Source organism: Malaya genurostris, chromosome 2 (genome assembly GCF_030247185.1).
Source record: "Malaya genurostris strain Urasoe2022 chromosome 2, Malgen_1.1, whole genome shotgun sequence".
Classification (NCBI taxonomy): domain Eukaryota; kingdom Metazoa; phylum Arthropoda; class Insecta; order Diptera; family Culicidae; genus Malaya; species Malaya genurostris.
In genome coordinates this window covers 132,164,454-132,175,075 of record NC_080571.1, presented here as the reverse complement: position 1 = coordinate 132,175,075, position 10,622 = coordinate 132,164,454, and positions in this window count along the sequence as shown.

The window sequence follows — 10,622 nt, the reverse complement described above, 5'->3', positions numbered from 1 at the left end:
CGTGGGAAATCACGTATTGCCGCAATTTTGTTTTCATCTGGCTTCAGACCTTCATCGGTAAGAATATGACCATAAAACTTCACTGAACGTTCACATAACTTTAGTTTCGCGATATTCAATTTGGCATTATTGAGCTCCACACGACACAGTAGTTTCTCCAAGCAAATGTTGTGATCCATCAATGCTTGCTCCAACGTATCACCGGCTCCATAAACGAGCAAATCATCTGCAATACATTCGACACCTTTTAAGTCTTGAATTACCTCTTGCAACTTGATTTGGAAGATTTCAGGAGCAGGTGCGACACCAAATGGAAGGCGTATCCAACGGTATCGTCCAAAAGGTGTCCAGAATGTGGTGAGTTTACTGGAAGCCTCATCCAACACAACGTGCCAGAACCCTTTTTTCGTATCTATGGTGGTGAACACTTTTGCCTTGCCTAGCTCGGGTAGTACTTCGTCCAACGTAATAAACTGTAGGTTGGGACGCTTTAATGCTTTATTGAGCAAAACGGGATCCAAGCAGATACGAAATTTGGAACCGGGTCCTCTCCGCTGTACAATAACTATATTGCTAACTCACTCGGTGTGTTTAGTTTCCTTGACAATGATTCTTTCTATTTCAAGCTTATCCAACTCTTTTTTCAGTTTGCTTCGCAATGCGATGGGCACTCGTCGAGGTGTTTGAATCGATGGAATAATGCAGTCGTCTACTTCCAAAGAAACTGTGCCGGGAAATTTCCCGTAACCAGAAAACAGCAGTTGGTGACTGTCGATAATCTCTTTAGCCTTTACGCGATAGATATTGAAAAGTTGTTCTGTGCTCTGGCTTGATTTCGTCGATGTCATTGATTCTCCGAAGCTAACTTGACCCAGTACCTTGATGGGGTTACCACCAAAGCTTTGCAGTTGTAACTTCGATGGAAGCAGTGGTGGATTCTTCTGATCTGACAATTTGATAAGATAATCATGTCCTATCAGATTAGTGTATGCCCCTGTATCAAGTGCGCAAATCACTTTTCTCCACTTATCATTGAACTTCAAGTTCAGTTCTGCCAAAACACTTCCCCCGGTAGAAGAATTATCGTAGATTTTTCCTATTTCATATTCCTTTTCTTCTGATGAAGAATCACTTTCGGAATCCTCCTTGAATTCATCGTTTTTCTTTACTTCTTTAATGCGACTCGACTTCCGGTTTTTTGCGTTTCCCGTTGCCTTGCACACTTTTTCGAAATGGTTCTTTCTTTTGCAGCGATGACAACGTTTACCGAATGCTGGACAGATTCCTTTGGCAAATTCATAAATGTCCCCGCAGAATTTGCAACGAAGTGATTTGTTCTTCAGGTATCCGGCGCTTTTGCTGACTTTATTTACATCTGACGGTGACGATACTCCAAGATCGAAAGAACATTTAGTTGCAATTTGTTCGGCACGGCACAGATCGATGGCTTTCTCCAGATCAATTTCCGGAATAGTAAGCATGTTGGTTCGCAATTGCGGCCACTTGTTAGCGGTTACGATCTTGTACGTGATCAATTCTTTTTCCATATCCTCAAGCATCGCTACCTTCCCTAGCAGTTTGAGTCTAGTATTAAAATCGTCTATGGACTCTTCAACTAATTGCACGGCGGAAAAAGAATCGAGGCGGTCAACTATCACGTTTCTTTTGACTATCACCTTGGCCTTTATCGCTGTTAGCGCTGCTCGTAGATCCATTTGCTCTGCTGGAGACAACTCGAAGTTGAAGTACTTCTTCCTTGCTTGCTCTCCTATCACAGACAGTAGGTAGTTGACTTTTCTAGCATTCTCCGTAGCAGGCCATTTATCCATGCCAATAGCTTTCGAATAATTATCCTAGCTCTTCTCGAAAAACTCAAAATTTTCTGCCATATCACCTTCAACTGCTAACGGTGAAGGCTGCGGAACAGGAACATTTATGTCATTCGTACCGCATCTCTCGGATCGATCGGACGTTATTTCGTGCTCTTAAGCAGTGCCGTGTGTGTTTTTCCTTGCTAAAGGTTTTTTTCTCACACATTCGATAGTTTACCAGACTAGTGTAATAGTGATCAGACGGTGCCTATCATCAAAAACTGCCGTTATTCTATTGTGTATCCAAGAGGGTTAGCTCTTTGTTTGCGGTGCTAGTGATTGTTCCCGTGCGAAGGTTCCGCACACTAGCAGCAGAGACAATCATCTTGCTGACCTTGAACTGGATTAGTGGTGTCTAGCTAAGTATAATCCTAGTGTTTTGTTTTTATCATTCTACCCGTTTATCTCAACATATCTCAATAAAGCGTGTGTTTACTTTACTATGAACGAAGGCGGAGGGCGTCCTCCCTCAAATGATAATCTCTCCATAAAAATGGATGGCATAGAACTGGATAATTTATCTTCCCCTGATAACCCCTCTCGCACACGCGTGTGGCCAACCGGTTCTGCTGGGCCCTATGTGGTATACTTCCGGTCCAAAAAAGAACAATCACTCAATTTGATGCAAATATCAAGTGAGCTGGCTAAGTACTACTCGGACGTTATCCAGATAGCAAAAGTTCGAGCGAAAAAGTTGAAAGTTGTCGTGAAAACCCTCGAGCAGGCAAATCAGATCGTTCGCCATGAGGCCTTTACGAGGAATTACCGCGTTTACATACCAGCTCGGGAAGTGGAGATTGACGGCGTGGTTAGTGAGGCGAGTTTGACCTGCGAATACCTTCTGAAGAATGGGGTTGGCTGTTTCAGAGATCCTGCTCTTCAGAATGTTAAAATACTGGACTGCAAGCAATTGAGTTCAGTAAAAATTGCAGAAGATAAGACAAAAACTTATTCTTCATCAGACTCATTTCGGGTAACTTTCGCTGGATCTGCTCTTCCCAATTACGTCCTTCTGGGCAAGGTTCGCTTACCTGTACGCTTATTTGTCCCGCGGGTAATGAATTGTACCAATTGCAAGCAGCTGGGTCACACAGCCACCTACTGCGGCAATAAGCAAAGGTGCATTAAATGTGGAGGGGAACATGCAGACGAATCATGTGGCAAAAAAGCTTCAAAGTGTCTTTACTGTGGGGAAAACCCACATGAATTGAATTCATGTCCCGCGTACAAACTGCGCGGAGAAAAATTGAAGCAATCTCTTAAAGAACGTTCCAAACGAACTTTCGCAGAGATGCTGAAGAACACCATGCCACCTGTCGAATCGATGAATCTCTTTGATTGTTTGCCTACCGACGAGAATGATTCCGATGACCCTCAAGAGGGATCATCCTTTACTATGCCTAGCGGTTCTAGGAAAAGAAGGACGATCTCATCTCCTAAACTGCCTTGTAAAGGCCCAAGGATATCCATTGTGGGGACCAAAAAAATTACAAATACTCGAAGTGCTTCCCAAAAACCGAAGCAAAAGGCTCCTGGTCTAGCGAACTTAGCATCAGACCAAGAGTTTCCTGCACTTCCCGGTACACCAAAAACCCCGAGTACCCCTAAAATACAAACTGAGAATCAATCAAGTGCTGGAATACTGAAATTCTCTAACATTGTGGACTGGATTCTTAGAACCTTCAACGTCACTGATCCTCTCAAGAGTCTGTTGATGACATTTATGCCAACAATTAAAGCATTTTTGAAGCAGTTGACTGCTAAATGGCCCCTCCTTTCAGAGATTGTATCCTTTGATGGCTAATACATCGAACGAGGTTAAGGATGCAATCACTGTACTACAGTGGAACAGCAGAAGTATCCTCCCGAAAATTGATTCCTTCAAAGTTCTTTTAAATAGTTTAAAATGCGACGCATTTGCTTTGTGTGAAACCTGGCTGACCTCAAATGTAACCCTCAACTTCCACGATTTTAACATAATTCGCCTGGATCGAGATGATCCCTACGGAGGAGTACTTTTGGGGATCAAAAAGTGCTATTCCTTCTTCCGAATTAACCTCCCATCGATACCAGGTATTGAAGTTGTCGCATGTCAGGTCAGAATTAAAGGCAAAGACCTTTGCATTGCTTCCATCTACATTCCTCCAAGGGCCTCGATTGGGCATCGGCGGCTAAGCGATATAATTGAGCTCCTTCCCGCACCAACGTTAGTTTTAGGTGACTTCAACTCACATGGTACGGGTTGGGGTTGTCTTCATGATGACAATAGATCAACCGTGATCTATGATCTTTGCGATAACTTCAATATGGCAATTCTTAATACGGGAGAAATGACACGGATTCCTGCACCACCAGCAAGACCAAGTGCGCTGGATTTATCCCTTTGCTCGACATCACTACGGCTGGATTGCAAGTGGAAGGTGATCCCTGATCCCCACGGTAGCGATCATCTACCTATCGTAATTTCAATCACCTGCGGATTACGACCATCGGAGACAATCAATGTTTCGTATGACCTCACACGAAATATTGATTGGAAAGAATACGCTAAATCGATGTCTGAGAAACTCAAAACAACACAAGAACTTCCTCCGGAGGAAGAGTACACGTTTTTGGCTGGCTTGATTCTCGACTCCGCGATTCAAGCTCAGACGAAACGTGTACCCGGCGCGAAAACTAACATCCGTTCTCCCAATCCGTGGTGGGACAAAGAGTGCTCATCATTGAACGCGGAAAGATCTTTAGCATTCAAAAAGTTCAGAAAATATGGAACACCTGATAATTATCGCAATTACGCGGCGCTAGAAAAGCAAATGAAGAACTTAGTTAAAGCAAAAAAACTAGGTTACTGGCGACGGTTTGTTGACGGATTAACAAAAGAAACATCGATGAGCACTCTTTGGAACACAGCCCGACGAATGCGCAACAAAAACACCATGAACGAAAGCGAGGAATATTCTAACCGCTGGATATTCGATTTCGCTAAAAAAGTATGTCCTGACTCTGTTCCGGAACAGACGATCATGCGCGTCGCCTCATCAAACAGAAACGAAACACCTTTTTCGATGGTAGAGTTCTCACTTGCGCTCTTGTCGTGTAACAATAAAGCTCCGGGGTTAGACAAAATTAAATTCAACTTGTTGAAAAATTTGCCTGACTCTGCTAAAAGACGCTTATTGAATTTATTCAACAGGCTTCTTGAGGATAATATTGTCCCACATGACTGGAGACAAGTAAGAGTTATCGCCATTCAAAAACCAGGAAAACCAGCCTCCGATCACAATTCGTATCGGCCGATTGCCATGCTTTCTTGTATCCGGAAATTGTTCGAAAAAATGATTCTGTTTCGTCTAGACAATTGGGTCGAGACTAATGGCTTACTTTCAGATACACAATTTGGTTTCCGCAGGGGCAAAGGAACGAACGATTGTCTTGCGTTGCTCTCAACAGAAATTCAAATGACATTTGCTCGTAAAGAACAAATGGCATCAGTTTTCTTAGACATCAAGGGGGCTTTTGACTCAGTTTCAATAAACATCCTATCTGAGAAGTTGCATCAGCATGGTCTTTCACCAATTTTGAATAACTTTTTGTATAATCTATTGTCCGAGAAATACATGTATTTCGCGCATGGTGATTTGTCGACAATACGATTCAGTTACATGGGTCTTCCTCAGGGCTCATGCTTAAGCCCCCTTTTATACAATTTTTACGTAAACAACATTGATGAATGTATCAATACATCTTGCACGCTGCGACAACTTGCTGACGACAGCGTTGTGTCTATTATAGGACCCAAAGCAGCCGATCTTCAAGGACCATTACAAGATACCCTCGATAACTTGTCAACATGGGCTCTTCAGATGGGTATCGAGTTCTCTACGGAGAAAACTGAGCTGGTTGTATTTTCAAGGAAGCGAGAACCAGCACAACTACAGCTTCAACTAGGGGGTGAAAACATAGCTCAGGTCTTCACATTTAAATATCTCGGGGTCTGGTTCGACTCCAAAGGCACCTGGGGATGTCATGTTAGGTATCTGAAACAGAAATGCCAGCAGAGAATCAACTTTCTCCGTACAATAACCGGTACTTGGTGGGGTGCCCACCCAGGAGACCTAATAAGGCTGTACCAAACAACGATATTGTCCGTAATGGAATATGGGTGTTTCTGCTTTCGCTCCGCCGCGAATACGCATTTCATTAAGCTGGAAAGAATACAGTATCGTTGCTTGCGTATTTCCTTAGGTTGCATGCAGTCGACTCATACGATGAGTCTCGAAGTGCTTGCGGGCGTCTTACCGTTGAAAAATCGATTTTGGGATCTCTCATATCGATTGCTAATCCGATGCGATATTTTGAATCCGATGGTGATTGAAAACTTCGAAAGGCTTGTCGAGCTCAATTCTCAGACCCGTTTTATGTCCTTGTATTTTGATTACATGGCTCAGAATATTAACCCTTCTTCGTTTGTTCCCAACCGTGCTCATTTCTTGGATACTTCTGATTCTACTGTGTTTTTCGACACTTCCATGAGAGAAGAGATTCGTGGAATTCCGGATCACGTACGCCCTCAAGTGGTCCCTAATATTTTTTATAATAAATTTAGAACAGTCAACTGTGAAAAGATGTTTTACACTGACGGATCAAACATCAACAGGTCCACAGGCTTCGGCATCTTCAATCAAAACATCACCGCTTCTTACAAACTCAGTGATCCGGCTTCAGTTTACGTCGCAGAATTAGCTGCTATTCAGTACACCCTCGAGATCATTGAATCCTTGCCCAAAGACCATTACTTCATTGTCACGGACAGTCTAAGCTCAATAGAAGCTCTCCGGGCAATGAAGCCAGGAAAGTATCCCCCATATTTCCTGGGGAAAATACGGGAACACTTGAGAACTTTATCTGGTCGGTCTTATTTAATATCCTTAGTCTGGGTCCCATCACATTGTTCCATTCCGGGAAATGAAAAGGCAGACTCATTGGCTAAAGTGGGCGCATTAGAAGGTGAAATTTATGAAAGACCAATTTGCTTCAACGAATTTTTCACTGTATCTCGTCAAAGGACGCTCGAAAGTTGGCAAACTTCATGGAGTAATGGGGAACTGGGACGATGGTTACACTCCATTATCCCAAAGGTATCGACGAAACCTTGGTTCAGAGGGATGAATGTGGGTCGGGATTTCATTCGTGTGATGTCCCGGCTCATGTCTAATCATAACACCTTGGATACGCACCTCCGGCGTATCGGGCTTGTGGAGAATGGTCTCTGCACATGCGATAAGGGTTATCACGACATTGAACATGTTGTCTGGGTATGTACCGAGTATTGTGGCGCCAGATCACAGCTAATTGACTCCCTTCGGGCCCGAGGTATATCACCCATGGTCCCAGTACGAGACGTGTTGGCCCATCGAGACCTTCCCTATATGCTGCTCTTATATCAGTTCATAAAGAACATTAACTTACAAGTCTGATCTGCTGAAGGGTTCCACAACATCCTCCTTCAACCTCGTACTTAACATCCGCTCGAACCTCCCCAAATGTCGTCTGTCCACCATCTTCATCGAAAAACTAACAAGATCTTTCTGCTGTCACTAATTTTTTGCTCCCCCGTCCCCGTCTATTCACCATCTCGATGTCAACTAATTAGATCTTATCGCTGACCTAAGTAGTTTCGCTCCCTTACCACCTTTTTCAACAACATAAACTTCTCTCTGTTTCTTTCCTTCTCTTCCACAAAATTCACCACCACGGAGAGCCGCTCAAGTCGATGATTATGCGGGCCATCAGCCGGCTCCCCGTAGTCGGGGGTGTTTTCCGCGGACCCACACGAACGAAAAGATGCGACCAACAGTGATGCGTACCAACGTCGTGCCAGTTTACTCCAGCGTACAAGATCCAGCGAGCCACTGCCGACCACCCGTTGAAGACTAGATCTCCCAAAGCTCATATGATGTGAAAATAAAAAAAAAAATCTAGTTTAAGTAGTTTAAACATATGCCCTCGGCATCTTATAGCTTAACGCAATGTGCCTTAAAATATGTTATTAAATAAAAAAAAAAAAAGGAACATTTATGGGCTTTGGTTGAAGCTCCGGTTGATTTCTGCTTTGTGCTGACGTTGTTATAGCACTCATTAGTTGTGTAACTAAATTTGTCTGATGTTCCAAGAACATTCGGAATTGATTTGGATCCATATTGATGAGGATAACCACTTCACAAAAGTTTAAAGTTCAGTTTTCACTTTTTTTACAAGATGGCGGCCGACACTACGCCACCTTTTCTCGTCGAAAGAGAAAGTTTACTGAATTTTTTCCGCGATTTCACTTAAACGCCGAAAAATATTCTCAGAAGCACGCGACTACTTCTGACACCATGTTTTGTTTCTGACTTTTATTTCAAACAACTAATAATTATTATGAACAAACGATGTGAACACGATGAGGATACGCTTAACACTGAATGCTGAAGAGAAAAAGCACAGCTTGATTTAGCGGGAAAATGTGTGATAATGTGTAAGTGAGCAAGGGGTCAAACAATACTACAACACAAATGTCTCTAATCTCAACTAGGCTAGCAGATTAAATAAATTACTTTCGAAATCTAAGGACTTTAATTCCTCAAGAACTTCAGATGGTGAGTACTTCTCTGATGAAGGTGTTGTCCTTCACTATTTTTTAACAATCACTTTTCAGGATGTATATAGCCATCACCGACAGCTGTTCCTGAGACTTTTTCGGATAGTTACGATTCTTGGGTACTTGCTCGAAGAATTGTGATGATTAAATCGGTCAAATGTTAAGGATGGAGTTTTCTCAGTACTACTGCAGAAAGAGTATGAACATTTATGAGGAACCGAAAAGCTTGAGGCCTATCAGTCTTAGCTTATGTCTTCTTAAAACAGTGGAACGCATAATCGATTACTATATCAGGAATGTTAGTTTGGAAGAGTATCCGCTATATAATTGCAACATGCTTACCAGCGTGGAAAGTCCACTACTACCCTGTTACATGATGTTTGGTACAACATTGAAAAAGCTTTTTCACAAAAGCAACCTTCCTTGAGAATTTTACTAAACATTTAAGGTGCATTTGATAACGTGTCTTTTAGTTCAATTTTGGAAGCAACCCGTGGTCATGGCATACCTTCAGGTATCACATATTTGATACACGCAATGCTTAGCAATCGACTTTAATTTTTTTGCATAAATATCTGTTTATTAATCTTATTTTTGTGTATTACATCAACATTTTACAGTACAAGTGTTTTGACCCTTTGACCTTTCATCTTTGTTGTTCATACGATTCGTTTTTAATATTAGGTGTTTTAGTTACTCTTGTTTTACATACTAATAATTATTCATAATATTTATTTTAATTATTCATAAAATATCTACCTACTTATAACTATCCCTAACCTAATACGTACAAATTTTGAATTATTTGTATTTCAGAGATTGAGCACCTCTCTTCAAATTTCGTGCAGTATTGTTCGAATTTTTGTTCTAGTATATTCAGGGAGGCCATCTCATGTACTTCACTAGTCCTTGTCCAAGGGAGTAGATTTAGAATCATCTTTAAGATCTTACTTTGAATGCGCTGAAGCCTAAGTTTGTGTGTTCGTGCACAGCCCCGCCAAACAGGGACTGCGTATTCAATTGCGGTGTAGATGATTTGTTTATAGACAGCTATTTGATTCTTCAGGCACAGTTTAGATGTTCTACAAATCAGCGGATACAGAGACCTAATGAGTATGCTGCATTTTTGAACGATTTTGTCAACATGTGACCTGAATATCAGATGTCTGTCAAAGGTGAGTCCTAGATGGATAACTTCATCGGACCATTGAATGACCTCATCACCGAATCGTATTCGGCATTCGTGTGATGGAACAAGTTTTGCAGATCTTGAATGTGGAAACAAGTTGACCTGAGTTCAGTGCTGAAAAAATTCGTTATCACAATGGTGACTCGAGCTTACATTGAGACAACACATATATCATCGTCCACCCAACGACGATTGTCGCCAATTGAATCATAACAAGTATCATGACTGCCGAACCCTTTCAGTATCATTGGAAATTGATTTCATGAGAATGTAAACAAAAGTTATCCCCCTATCACCCGGCGATGAGCCAGTGATAGACGACAATATTTGTCTCATTCGACATTCAGTTGAGCATCAACGGTATCATATTCATTCCTGAGAATCATCGTCAACCGGGTCGATTGGGCCCTTCCAATCATATGCAGTTCCCAGCGCCCTGGAGAACAAGTCTTTGTTTAATTTAATAAGTAAAATGTTTTCCAACGTATCTTTCCCAAGGCCAGTGCGTTGATTAGAGAGAACCAAGGCAAGGGCACTGAAAGACCGTTCAACAGAGACTTGGTTCGATGGTGTGGATAGTACAACCATTGCTACTGCATATATCTCTGGGTGCGTAGTCTTACGGCGCAACCAATGGTCCCACACGTTGTAGTTATGTTTTTGGCGTGGCTCTAGGTCCAAAGACTTAACTTGTTGAAGAAACCCGGTCTCGCAACCAAGATTCACGGATTCACCAAACATTTGCGTAAGATACTGATCAAAATCATCGGTAGACTCTGACGATTCTCTACTTGTACTAGCCGGTGTTTTACCCAGTTGGCAGATACGTTCCCATGTATCGACTATGTATTGCTGAATTTTATCTTTTTCCTCAGCCGTGAATATTTTAGAACCTCGATAGTTGAACCTTGGATCCAGGTAT